Source organism: Geotrypetes seraphini, chromosome 5 (assembly GCF_902459505.1).
Source record: "Geotrypetes seraphini chromosome 5, aGeoSer1.1, whole genome shotgun sequence".
NCBI classification, from domain to species: domain Eukaryota; kingdom Metazoa; phylum Chordata; class Amphibia; order Gymnophiona; family Dermophiidae; genus Geotrypetes; species Geotrypetes seraphini.
In genome coordinates this window covers 26,517,256-26,529,971 of record NC_047088.1, presented here as the reverse complement: position 1 = coordinate 26,529,971, position 12,716 = coordinate 26,517,256, and the positions used below count along the sequence as shown (strand labels likewise).

General features: G+C 41.7%; 1 protein-coding gene across 1 annotated transcript in view; it reads left to right on the top strand.

Annotated features, from left to right (window-relative positions):
* GRIA3 (glutamate ionotropic receptor AMPA type subunit 3) overlaps positions 1-12,716 on the top strand; it is a 430,530-nt gene that overhangs the window by 138,230 nt on the left and 279,584 nt on the right. The gene's annotated exons all lie outside the window — the stretch shown is intronic.

The following is a 12,716-nucleotide window of genomic DNA, read 5'->3' as shown; positions in this document are numbered from 1 at the left end:
GTATTATCTGACTGGTAGTCAATTTAAAAATGAAAGATGGGAAGTAATATGCTCTCCTGTTTTGTACGTCTAGTTGATCCAATTGCATAGCCTTTGTTTAGTGATTCAAAATATTTATTATTTGCCTGAACCCTAGGCAGCTTACACATAAAAACATACAAAGTCAATAAAGCATAAAAAAATATAAAAATATACAAACATTCATCAAATGTACCAGAAGCCATGTCAGAATCATTCTAAATACTAAAAAAACCTTCACTTTTCAAGCAAATGCCTGGACAAAAAAGTGGGTTTTTAACAGTTTTTTAAACCCCAACACATTTTCACAAAAGCGTAAGATCCCAGGCAAACCATTCCACTAAACAGGACCAGCCACTGAAAAAAAAGACTTTGCAGTATCAATATAATGCATCTTTCCTCTTCCACTCACTTCTAACAACATTGAGCTCTCTGATCCTATATATTTACAGGATATCAAGTTTAATAAAAATTTGTATACCGCATATCAGTCTTCTAAGCAGTTTGTACATAATAAAATAGGGTAACATACATTAAAACATAAAGGACCTATGGAATGATAGGATTAAGGCAAAGAATTACATTATAAAATAGGAAAGAGCCATATAGGGGAAATACAAATGGAAGGGGGATCCCATCTGATAACTAGAACAGAAATGAAAATAATGTTTCATAAGGTACGTGCATTAGAGGTTGAAGGTATCCAACAATTTAAACTCTCCCTTCCTTCTAAAAAAGGGATTAAAGGAGTCAAGATCTTTGGTCTTTAAATTCTCTCAGCTCTGGAATGATCTCCCCTTTTTTAAGGAGTTCCAGTTGTTTCAATTTTTCCGTACATCTTTAAAAACTACTCTATTTGCCAAACATTTTGAAAATTAATTATTTTGAAACTTTGCTATTATCTTCTATTTATCTTTTGTAAATCATTCCCTGTTTATTTAATTGCTGTAAACCGAGTCGAGCCTTCTCAGAATGATGACTCGGTAGACGAAGTTAACCTTTATTTTAGTTTAGTTTATAAAAAGACACGTTTTTAGTTTTCCTTGGAAACAATCTAGCATAATAATAATAATAATAAACTTTATTCTTATATACCGCCATGCCATAAGTTCTGAGCGGGTCACATAAAGAAGACTGTACAATCAGTGAAGCATACAAACAAATATCGGGGGTAATGAGTTCCAAAGAGATAACCAGGCAATTTACTGAATATCCCCTGATGGATCAATTTCAAAATGTTATACTGTCTCTAGAATTGTCCTGGGAGCCAATGTAGCTTTAATATGGTAACTGGAAGACAGACATTTGGGGGAGAAGTTATCAATGTGGACTACCGTTAAGATGGTTAAGGGGCTAGAGGAGTTGGCATACAGTGAGAGATTAGAGAAACTGGGCCTCTTCTCCCTCAAACAGAGGAGATTGAGAAGGGACATGATCGAAACATTCAAGGTACTGAAGGGGATAGACTTAGTAGATAAGAGCAGGTTGTTCACCTTCTCCAACGTAGGGAGAACGAGAGGGCACTCTCTAAAATTGAAAGGGGATAGATTCCATATGAACGTAAGGAAGTTCTTCTTCATCCAGAGAAGAGCGACTAAGATGGTTAAGGGGCTGGAGGAGTTGCCGTACAGCGAAAGATTAGAAAAACTGGGCCTCTTCTCCCTCGAACAGAGGAGATTGAGAGGGACATGATCGAAACATTCAAGATACTGAAGGGAATAGACATAGTAGATAAAGACAGGTTGTTCACCCTCTCCAACGTAGGGAGAACGAGAGAGCACTCTCTAAAATTGAAAGGGGATAGATTCCATATGAACGTAAGGAAGTTCTTCTTCATCCAGAGAAGAGCGACTAAGATGGTTAAGGGGCTGGAGGAGTTGCCGTACAGCGAAAGATTAGAAAAACTGGGCCTCTTCTCCCTCGAACAGAGGAGATTGAGAGGGGACATGATCGAAACATTCAAGATACTGAAGGGAATAGACATAGTAGATAAAGACAGGTTGTTCACCCTCTCCAACGTAGGGAGAACGAGAGAGCACTCTCTAAAATTGAAAGGGGATAGATTCCATATGAACGTAAGGAAGTTCTTCTTCATCCAGAGAAGAGCGACTAAGATGGTTAAGGGGCTGGAGGAGTTGCCGTACAGCGAAAGATTAGAAAAACTGGGCCTCTTCTCCCTCGAACAGAGGAGATTGAGAGGGGACATGATCGAAACATTCAAGATACTGAAGGGAATAGACATAGTAGATAAAGACAGGTTGTTCACCCTCTCCAACGTAGGGAGAACGAGAGAGCACTCTCTAAAATTGAAAGGGGATAGATTCCATATGAACGTAAGGAAGTTCTTCTTCATCCAGAGAAGAGCGACTAAGATGGTTAAGGGGCTGGAGGAGTTGCCGTACAGCGAAAGATTAGAAAAACTGGGCCTCTTCTCCCTCGAACAGAGGAGATTGAGAGGGGACATGATCGAAACATTCAAGATACTGAAGGGAATAGACATAGTAGATAAAGACAGGTTGTTCACCCTCTCCAACATAGGGGCACTCTCTAAAATTGAAAGGGGATAGATTCCGTACGAACGTAAGGAAGTTCTTCTTCACCCAGAGAGTGGTAGAAAACTGGAACGCTTTTCCCGAGTCTGTCTTAGGGGAGAACACCCTCGAGGGATTCAAGACAAGGTTAGACAAGTTCCTGCTGAACCAGAATGTACGCAGGTAGGGCTAGTCTCAGTTAGGGCGCTGGTCTTTGACAAGAGGGCCGCCGCATGAGCGGACTACTGGGCACGATGGACCACCGGTCTGACCAGCAGTGGCAATTCTTATGTTCTTATGGGTTATTTTTATTAAAAAAAAAAAAAAATACAAGTGAAAAATAAATTAAATTTCATAAGCTCCACGGAAAAAGCAAATTGATGAAAGTATTCATAAATGTCTCAGAGCACCACTAAAAGGATCATATAGGCTTTCGCCCTTAATTTCCATGGTGATGGTTTTCTTTCATAGACGCAACCTCCACAATACTTATTACTCTAGCGTAGCTAAATTAGTATTTCATTGTAATCAATATTTATCAAACCTTTCAGACTAATAAATTAATTCATTTTGTTCATTTAAAACTTTTTGTTCTTTTTTTTAACTTTTAAAGCTTTTTTTGAAATTTCCTTTTTCTTTAAATCAGCCCCTCGTTCACACCGGGAAAGGTCACGGCTATCTTACTGCCACCGGCCGTCATACTGTCTCACATACACTGCTGTGATCGTAATACTGATTTTTTAAGCACAAGAACAGAACTTTCTTTTGAACATATCTTTCTCTTGCCATTCACTTGATGAATTGCTTAGAAAGGCCCAAACTGCATTTTCTCCAAAGTGGTCAGGATCATAGCTGACCCTTGTACTCGATAATACCACCGACAGGTCCCATTTCGCCGCACACAGAGTTTTTCAGGGGTTTTTTAGTCGGGTTTTGTTAGCGTAGGGCTTGAATTACGACATGTCTGGGGGTTCGGACGGCTTTTAAAAATGCAGCATTTGGCCCGGGTTTTGAAAAGCTTTCCTTTGGGCAGGAGGGCATCTGCGTCGGTTGGGCCCATGTGCCTAAGGCCCTGCCCACAGGAGGGGCCTAAGGCTCCCGGGCCTATTCTGATTGGCCCAGGCGCCTTAGGCCCCACCAGTAGGCGGGGCTTTGGTACGGCTGGGCCAATCCGGCCCCATTCTTCTGTGGGCTGCCTGCCGGACGGACGGGTTTGGCACCCTTCTGTCCGGCCAATGAAAAAAAGGTACGGGGTAGGAGGGTGGGGGTGAGGGGGTCGTGGGGTCGGCCGGGGGGGGTCGCAGGTCGGCTGGGGGGCCGATCAGGGGTTCTGGGGGGCGGACGTTGAGGGGAGGGGGTTCGTCAAGGGCAGGAGGGCCTGGGATCCCTCCTGCCCATAATGTAGTGGGGGGTGGGGGTAGGGAGTCGCCTGGGCCAGGAGGGCTTGGGCTCCCTCCTGGCCCGATCGAGTCGGGGGGGGGGGTCACGGCTGCCGCGGGGCAAGAGGGCTTGGGCTCCCTCTTGCCCCGATCGAGTCAGGTGGGGGGGGGTTGGTGGTTTGACATGGCAGGAGGGCTTGGACACCCTCCTGCCTGGATCATTGTGGGTGGGGATTCTGTAACCGGTGTTGTTTTTGACAGACACCGGTTACAGATTCCAGCTTTTAGGCGAAGGACTGGCTCCTCCTTCGCCTAAAAGCTCTTCTGTTGGACGTTTGGGGCTTAGGCGTTTTTTTTCTTTCATTGTGGCTAAAAAGGTAGACGTGCTGTGGGTGTACTTTTAGACGTAGTGGAGATTGGGCGTTTAGGCAGGGGAAGGCCATAATCAAAACATGGACATTTGTTTTGGTTATGGACACTTTCCCTACTTCTGGGTTGAACGTTTAGGGACTTAGGCCAAAAGGGGACTTAGACGCTTTTTTTGATTATGCCCCTCCACGCGTTTTGGTTCTTAATATTTTTGAATTATGTCTTGTAGCTAATCTTTTATATACCGCACTGAACTTTACGGTAACTGCTGTCTAGAAAAAAATTCTTATGTTCTCTTTCTTGCATTGAACAACGTCCAGGGGCTCTCAACCCAGTCCGCATAACACACAAAGCCAGTCTAGTTTTCAAGATATCTACAATGAGTATGCACGAAACCCATTTGCATACACTAGCTTCATTGTATGCAGATCTCTCTCATGTATAGTCATTGTTGGTATCCTGAATACTAGACTTTCCAGATGTGTTCCAAAGGCCGGGATGAGAACCCCTGTATTATTTCCTGCATATAGACACCTCTATAAACCATACCAAATTTCTTCTATTTATATCTGTTCAGTTATATTCTAAATTATAGTCCATATGAATTTTAAAGTCCCATATAATCCTTCTGATTTTCCATGAAATTTTTCTTGGTTATGTGTTCCCAATAAGTTTACAAAACATAAGGAGTGGAATTGTCCTAATAAGACAGGTGAACACAACTGTTATGAAAATGTCCTTTTATTCATCCAATAACTCAATGACTCTTGGCCAAACCCGGCCTGCTTCAGGAGTCTACAAATATATGTATACAAAACTGAATTTATTTTTATTTATTTATTTTTATTTCTATCCCGTTCTCCCAGAAGCTCAGAACGGGTTACAAGTAGACATTCACAATTGTTCAAAGACAGAATAGTCATGACAACAAATAGGTTACAGTAGACAATAACAGAACTTATTCTTGAGACCAGACTGGTCATAGCGAAGAGTACTACTACTAATAATAATAACTTTATTTTTCTATACCTCATAGTCAAAAGACTTCTAGGCAATTCACATTGAAAGAAGGCTGGACAATCAGCGAATTACAGAGTGCTTGAAGAGATAAATTACATAATAGATTGGAGATACATGGGGAGAGAATACATAATAGAATTGGAGAGAATACATAATAGATTGGAGGTACATGGGGAGGGATTGGAGATACATGGGGAGAGAATACATGAGAGATTGGAGGTACATGGGGAGAGATGGGGAGGGATTGGAGATACATGGGGAGAGAATACATGAGAGATTGGAGGTACATGGGGAGAGATGGGGAGGGATTGGAGATACATGGGGAGAGAATACATAATAGATTGGAGGTACATGGGGAGAGATGGGGAGGGATTGGAGATACATGGGGAGAGAATACATAATAGATTGGCGGTACATGGGGAGAGAGATGGGGAGGGATTGGAGATACATGGGGAGAGAATACATAATAGATTGGCGGTACATGGGGAGAGAGATGGGGAGGGATTGGAGATACATGGGGAGAGAATACATAATAGATTGGTGGTACATGGGGAGAGAGATGGGGAGGGATTGGAGATACATGGGGAGAGAATACATGAGAGATTGGAGGTACATGGGGAGGGATTGGAGATACATGGGGAGAGAATACATAATAGATTGGAGGTACATGGGGAGAGATGGGGAGGGACTTGAGATACATGGGGAGAGAATACATGAGAAGTATATTGAGAAGGCAGTTTTTAATGGCCCAATTAGCGGAAGAGGAAGGTCTTTACTGCTCTGTGGAAGGTCATCAGTGAGTCTAGCGACCTGATCTGTGTGGGTAGTCGATTCCATAGCTGAGGTAGGAAATGGCTGTAGGATCGTTTATACAGCATACTCATTTGGAGGGATCTCCTTGCGGGAATGCATAAAAATGCATCAGATCACAGACATATAGTTCTCCTTTTACTAAGGTGCGCTAGGGTTTTTAGCACGCGCTGAAGATTAACAAGTGCAAACCCCAAGCTACACGGAAAATACTAATGCAAGCTCTATGGAGGCGTTAATATCTAGTGCGTGTAGCATTGTAGCGCGTGCTAAGTGTGCGCTAAAACCACTAGCGCACCTTAGTAAAAGGAGCCCATAAATAATCATGAATGCATGTATAAAACAAAAATAAAAAGGAGCAAATGCTAATAATACATATAAACCAAAACCTGTATAATAAATCATTATGAATTACATATAGGTAAAACATTGCTCTGAGAACATAATAAAGAGATAAAAACAAAAATGATTTAATCAAAATAACGATCAATAAATAACAATTATTTACCATATTATTGCATTTGATATATAATACATAGAGAAATGAAAAAATGGAAAAATGATATTGGATGAATAAAAGGACATTTTCATAACAGTTTGTGTTCACCAGTCTCATTAGGGCAATTCCGCTCCTTAGTTTGTGTATTTATGTTTGTGGTTTTGTTTCCCCTGTTCTTTTCCTTCCCAATACGTTTTATCCACTTGAAAGCCAAACTGTTTGCTTAAGCGCCCGTGTATAATTTGAGCAACATTATCGTGATGTTTCTTATACCCGGCCTGAGCAATTTTACTGCACCCAAATAATTACATGATCCGGTATTTCATCTTTTTCTTTATATAGCCGCATCCATTAATCTCTTCTATTTTTGCTCTCATAACAGTTGTTTCTATGGCTTGTTCTTGTGCTTCAGCCACAGTTTCTTTCTTTCTTTTTTTTTAATGATCAGTTTTGCGGCCTTTGACATATTTCAGGTTTTTTTGTCTACACTTCTTACTCCTGAAGGAATACTGCATGAAATATTTGAAAATTCTGCATTAACTTCCATCCTAGCTTTTCCTTCCTCAAGCTCTAGCCTCCTTGGTTACATCTCTCACTCTCTCAGTAAGACCCTAATTCCATCTGCCACCAAAATCTTCTCCCACTTGCCATACCCACATCTCTCATTCTTCCTTTCTCCAGGCACACCCCCATCCCTCATTCTATCTCTACCTCTCCCCAGCTATCATTGTATCTCTCCCCATGGCACCTTCTCAAGCTTGACTTCTCTCTCCCCACCAGTGATACACTCTCTGCTGTCTCTGCCTCCTCTCCCCTCAAATCCTTATGGCACATTCTCAGCTTTTGCTGCCCCACCCCCAAACCTCAGGAAACACTCTCCCTTGCTCTGCCCTCTTCCTTTATGGAACAGTAACCTTGCCCTGTCTCCCCCACCATCCCCATGACATGTCACTTTGCTCTGCTTCCCCTCCTCCATAACATACTCTCCCCCCCCCCCATCCTTAAAGCACACTCAGCATCAACCAATCTCTCTCCCTTCCCCTACAGAGATTACACAGCAGGTCACTTCCTCCTCCTCCTCTCCTGGCTGTGTAGGTGATCCACATTAGCTTCCCTACAGCCCCCATGGTTCACCTCCAAGGATGTAGGCTCAGAGAGAAGAAGGAAGTGACCCTATTGCATTGATTCACTTCCTCTTTCTTAGGGTTACCAGATTTTCCTAAAGGAAAATCCAGACAATTGGCCACACCCCTAGGCCCACCCAGTTCTGCCCATGTCCCTCCTATTTGTGCCCTTCTCTTCAACTGCCGTCCATTCTGCTTTGCTGCACCGTATGGAACAAGCTGCCCAATTACCTATGGCGGGCTCCATCGCTGGCAGTGTTCAAGGCCCAGATAAAAGCCACCTCTTTGAGAGTGCTTTCGACTCCTAACTCCTTTCACCTTGGGTTCTTCATCCCCAACCCTATATGTCATGACTGTCTGTCCAAGTTAGATTGTAAGCTCTTCTGAGCATGGACCGTTTATAAATGTCAAAATGTACAGCGTTGCGTACGCCTTTCAGTGCTAAATAAGTGATAAGTAGGAATACTATCCCACGCTTTCTTTAATTCAGTCATAGTCTTTGTCTCCATCACCTCTACTGGGAGACTATTCCACACATCTACCACATATTGTATTTGTGGATATTCCTAAAACTCATCTCCAAATGATAAGAACATAAGAATAGCCATTCAAGGTCAGACCAATGGTCCATCTAGCCCAGTATCCTGTTTCTACAGTAGCCAATCCAAGTCACAAGCACCCGGCAAAAACCTATAATCCACTGCTTATTTCTAGGATAAGTGGAATGGACTCTGTTTTACTCTTTTGGGATCTTGCCAGGTACTTGTGAGCTGAATTGGCCATTGTTGGGAACAGGATACTGGGCTTGATGGACCTTCGGTCTGTCCTAGTATGGCAGCTCATATATTCTTAGGTGAACCAAGAATAGGACAATGAAGCTATTGTGACATCACTGATGAGGCTGGCTCTTAGGCATTGGTGGAATCAGGCAATATGACATCACAATCTGAGCTCTAGAATGTTGCTACTTATGATTTTAAAACGTTTGAGGCTTGTGCAGATGAGGACGGAGCTTAGGCGTTGGTCAATGAGGCATTATGATATCACAATCTGAGCTCTAGAATGTTGCTACTTATGATTTTAAAGTGTTTGAGGCTTGTGCAGATGAGGGCGGAGCTTAGGCAATGGTGGGATGAGGCAATATGACATCACAATCTGAGCTCTAGAATGTTGCTACTTATGATTTTAAAGAGTTTGAGGCTTGTGCAGATGAGGACAGAGCTTGGACATTGGTGGAATGAGGCATTATGATATCACAATCTGAGCTCTAGAATGTTGCTACTTATGATTTTAAAGTGTTTGAGGCTTGTGCAGATGAGGGCGGAGCTTAGGCAATGGTGGGATGAGGCATTATGACATCACAATCTGAGCTCTAGAATGTTGCTACTCTTTGGGTTTCTGTCAGGTACTTGTGACCTGGATTGGCCATTGTTGGGAACAGGATTCTGGGCTTGATGGACCTTCGGTCTGTCCTAGTATGGCAACTTATGTTCTAGTCTTTTCCATTCCCATACAACCCAGTATGTGAGATGCAAAACAGAGAACAGAAAATAAATAACCAAATTAGGTGCTTTTAAAGAAAAAAACAACAGAATGTGTAGTACTGAACATAGCTATGTGTTATAGCAAGATAATAATAATAATAACAACAGTTTACATACCGCAGGACCGTGAAGTTCTATGCAGTTTACATGAGATTAAAAGAAGGTACAAATTGATTGAACTTAAAAGAGATGAAAGAAAGTGGTTAATAGGTCAAGAGAACCATTATTGAGGAGAAAGAGATGTGCGGGTCAACTGTCTAGATATTTCAAGTTCAAGTTTCAAGTTTATTAGGATTTGATATACCGCTTATCAAGGTTATCTAAGCGGTTTTTACAATCAGGTACTCAAGCATTTTCCCTATCTGTCCCGGAGGGCTCACAATCTATCTAACGTACCTGGGACTATAGAGGACTGAGTGACTTGCCCAGAGTCACAAGGAGCAGCGCGGGGTTTGAACCCACAACCCCAGGGTGCTGAGGCTGTAGATCCAACTACTGCGCCACACACTACTGCGCCAACTACTGCGCCACACACAGGAACAGATACATTTTTAGGCGCTTCCTGAATTCCTCATACGTAGTGGGCGAGAGCAATTGTTCTAGATCTTTACCCCATAATGCTGCCTGATGTGAGGCAGCATTGTGCTTAAAGTTCTCCTTTGAAGCAGGTCATCGCTTAAAAAAAAAAAAGGGACTTCAGTATTCCACAAGGCCGTTTAATTGGTCTTTTTATACTTTGACTAACAGAGCATGAAACACAAAACCGGTAGCCTATGAATTATTGCTGTCCTTGAGCTGTTATATTCTTTGCCTCTCCATGCTCTCTTGCCCCCAAAATACAGCCCATTCCCCAATGCATAGCTGATGCAGACAAGTCCAGATCTTTCTGTTTTGAATATGTCTCCTTCCAGGGTCCACAGCTACGGGCTTATTGGTGATTTATATCCACAGAATACCAATACAATTCATTATAAAGATAAGAAAAAACAATTTTTCCTTCACCTTTTAGAAGACCATTTGAAAGCTAAATTTATTGAAGACCAAAAAAACCAGATTTTTTCTCTTATCATACAGAACTAGTTTAATATAAAAGTGTTCTGACTCTGTGGCTCCTCAATATCTCTTCTCTCTCCCTACACCCCGCCCCGGGAACTCCGTTTTTAGGGTAAGTCTCTCTTGCATGTACCCGTCTCCTCTACTGCCAACTCCCGACTCTGCCCCTTCTGCATTGCTCCGCTGTATGCCTGGAGCAACCTGCCTGAATCAGTACGCCAGGCTCCATCCCTGGCGGGTTTCAAGTCCAAGCTCAAAGCTGTGTTTAGGTCCTAACTCCTGCAGCTTGTAATACACTATATCTGTTTCTCGTGCCCTCTGTAGCCCCTACCCTCACTACCTCGTATTCCCTTGTTTCTCTCTTCATGGACACCATATACGGTATTGATCCACCCTAGACCCTGTGTGCCTGATATAACTTAGATTGTAAAGACATAAACATGGAATTGTATTTGTATACCGCAATACACCATGGAGTTCGATGTGGTTAACAAGAAATATCTAAAGACTGTACATAACAGGTAAAGGTACAAATACAAACAACCTAGGTCAGCATCAGATACAATCACAGATTAATTAATATGAAAATTCAAATAGGTAAACAGCGGAGGGGGGATGTTGGGAGGATGTAATGAGCACTAGGAGTATCTGTGCATGGAGCATTTACAGTCTTTCGAGCAGGGACTGTCTCTTGAGTGTTTAATGCATAGCTTTAATAAAATACCTTTGATGTTATGCAATAATAATAATAATAATAGTTTATTTTTATATACCGCCAATCCAACAGTTCTTGGCGGTTTACACAGCAGTAATTACATCAAGTAATTAAAATAACAATGTCTTATAAAAAGAAATAACACAATTCAATAAAAGATACTGACTAACATAGTACAACCCTAACTTATTCAAAATAAAATATGCACAATACAGATTATTTATACTAAAATAGATAAGCAACTGTAAACCTTACTCCATAAAAATAATAAAAAAAATCTGCCTATCATAATAATTTTGAAATCTATTAAATATTGTATTGTTTAAATAGATAAGTTTTAAAATCTTTCCGAAATTGATGGTAAGTGAGGGCTGGAGTAATAAGAGCATTCAAACATGAATTCATTACTCCTGCACAGCTTATAAAATCATGCTTAGCACCATTCCCGCACTTCCTCATTCAGGCAACTTTTTCTAGACTTCCATAAGAATTCTACATTCTGTGCTATGGCTCCCACTCTCGGGAATTCTTGGCCTTTTTATCTTCGTTCAGAGAAATCGTTTGTCACCTTCAAGGCACAATTAAAGGCATACAACTTCTCTCTGGCCTGTAGCTTTTAACTTACTTCCTCCTGATGGCTACTTTTCTTCGGTGTGGGCAGATTTAAATTCTTTATTCCCTCCGTTACCACATTGTTCATCCCTTTCCCCGACCTTTTTATCTTTATTGTAATCTCCGATTCCCCCTTTCCCCATGTTCTCAATTGTTTTCCTTTACGTTTTGTCTTCTTTGTGTTCTTACCCTATTTAATTTGTTGTTTGTTTGTTTTTTTTATTGTAAACCGCTTAGATTTGACTTCTGGTTTTATATTTGCGGTATATTAAATAAATTTAATTTGACTAACATTTAGGTGCATCCATTTAACCGATGAAGACTAGGTCTAAATCCCCATGCTTAAGTTGTTCACAGATCGAGTGTATTCTATAACAATGCGCGTGACGTTTAGGAATGCCCATGACCTGCCCTTGCTCCTCCCCTGGCCAAACTCCCTTTTGAGATCCAAGTACTAGAATTTATGTGCACTGCTTTATAGGATATGCTTTGAAAGATGTGTGCGTAACTTCTAGTGCCAATTATTATTCGTTAATTGGAGGGATGTTATTGAATGAGAGTGCCCAAGAAAGGGACTTGGGGGTAATGGTGGACATGACAATGAAACCGACGGCACAATGCGCAGCGGCCGCTAAGAGAGCGAATAGAATGCTAGGTATAATCAAGAAGGGTATTACTACCAGAACGAAAGAAGTTATCCTGCCGTTGTATCGGGCGATGGTGCGTCCGCATCTGGAATACTGCGTCCAATATTGGTCGCCGTACCTTAAGAAGGATATGGTGTTACTCAAGAGGGTTCAGAGGAGAGCGACACGTCTGATAAAAGGTATGGAAAACCTTTCATACGCTGAGAGATTGGAGAAACTGGGTCTCTATTCCCTGGAGAAGAGGAGACTTAGAGGGGATATGATAGAGACTTACAAGATCATGAAGGGCATAGAGAAAGTGGAGAGGGACAGATTCTTCAAACTTTCAAAAAATAAAAGAACAAGAGGGCACTCGTAAAAGTTGAAAGGGGACAGATTCAAAATGAATGCTAGAA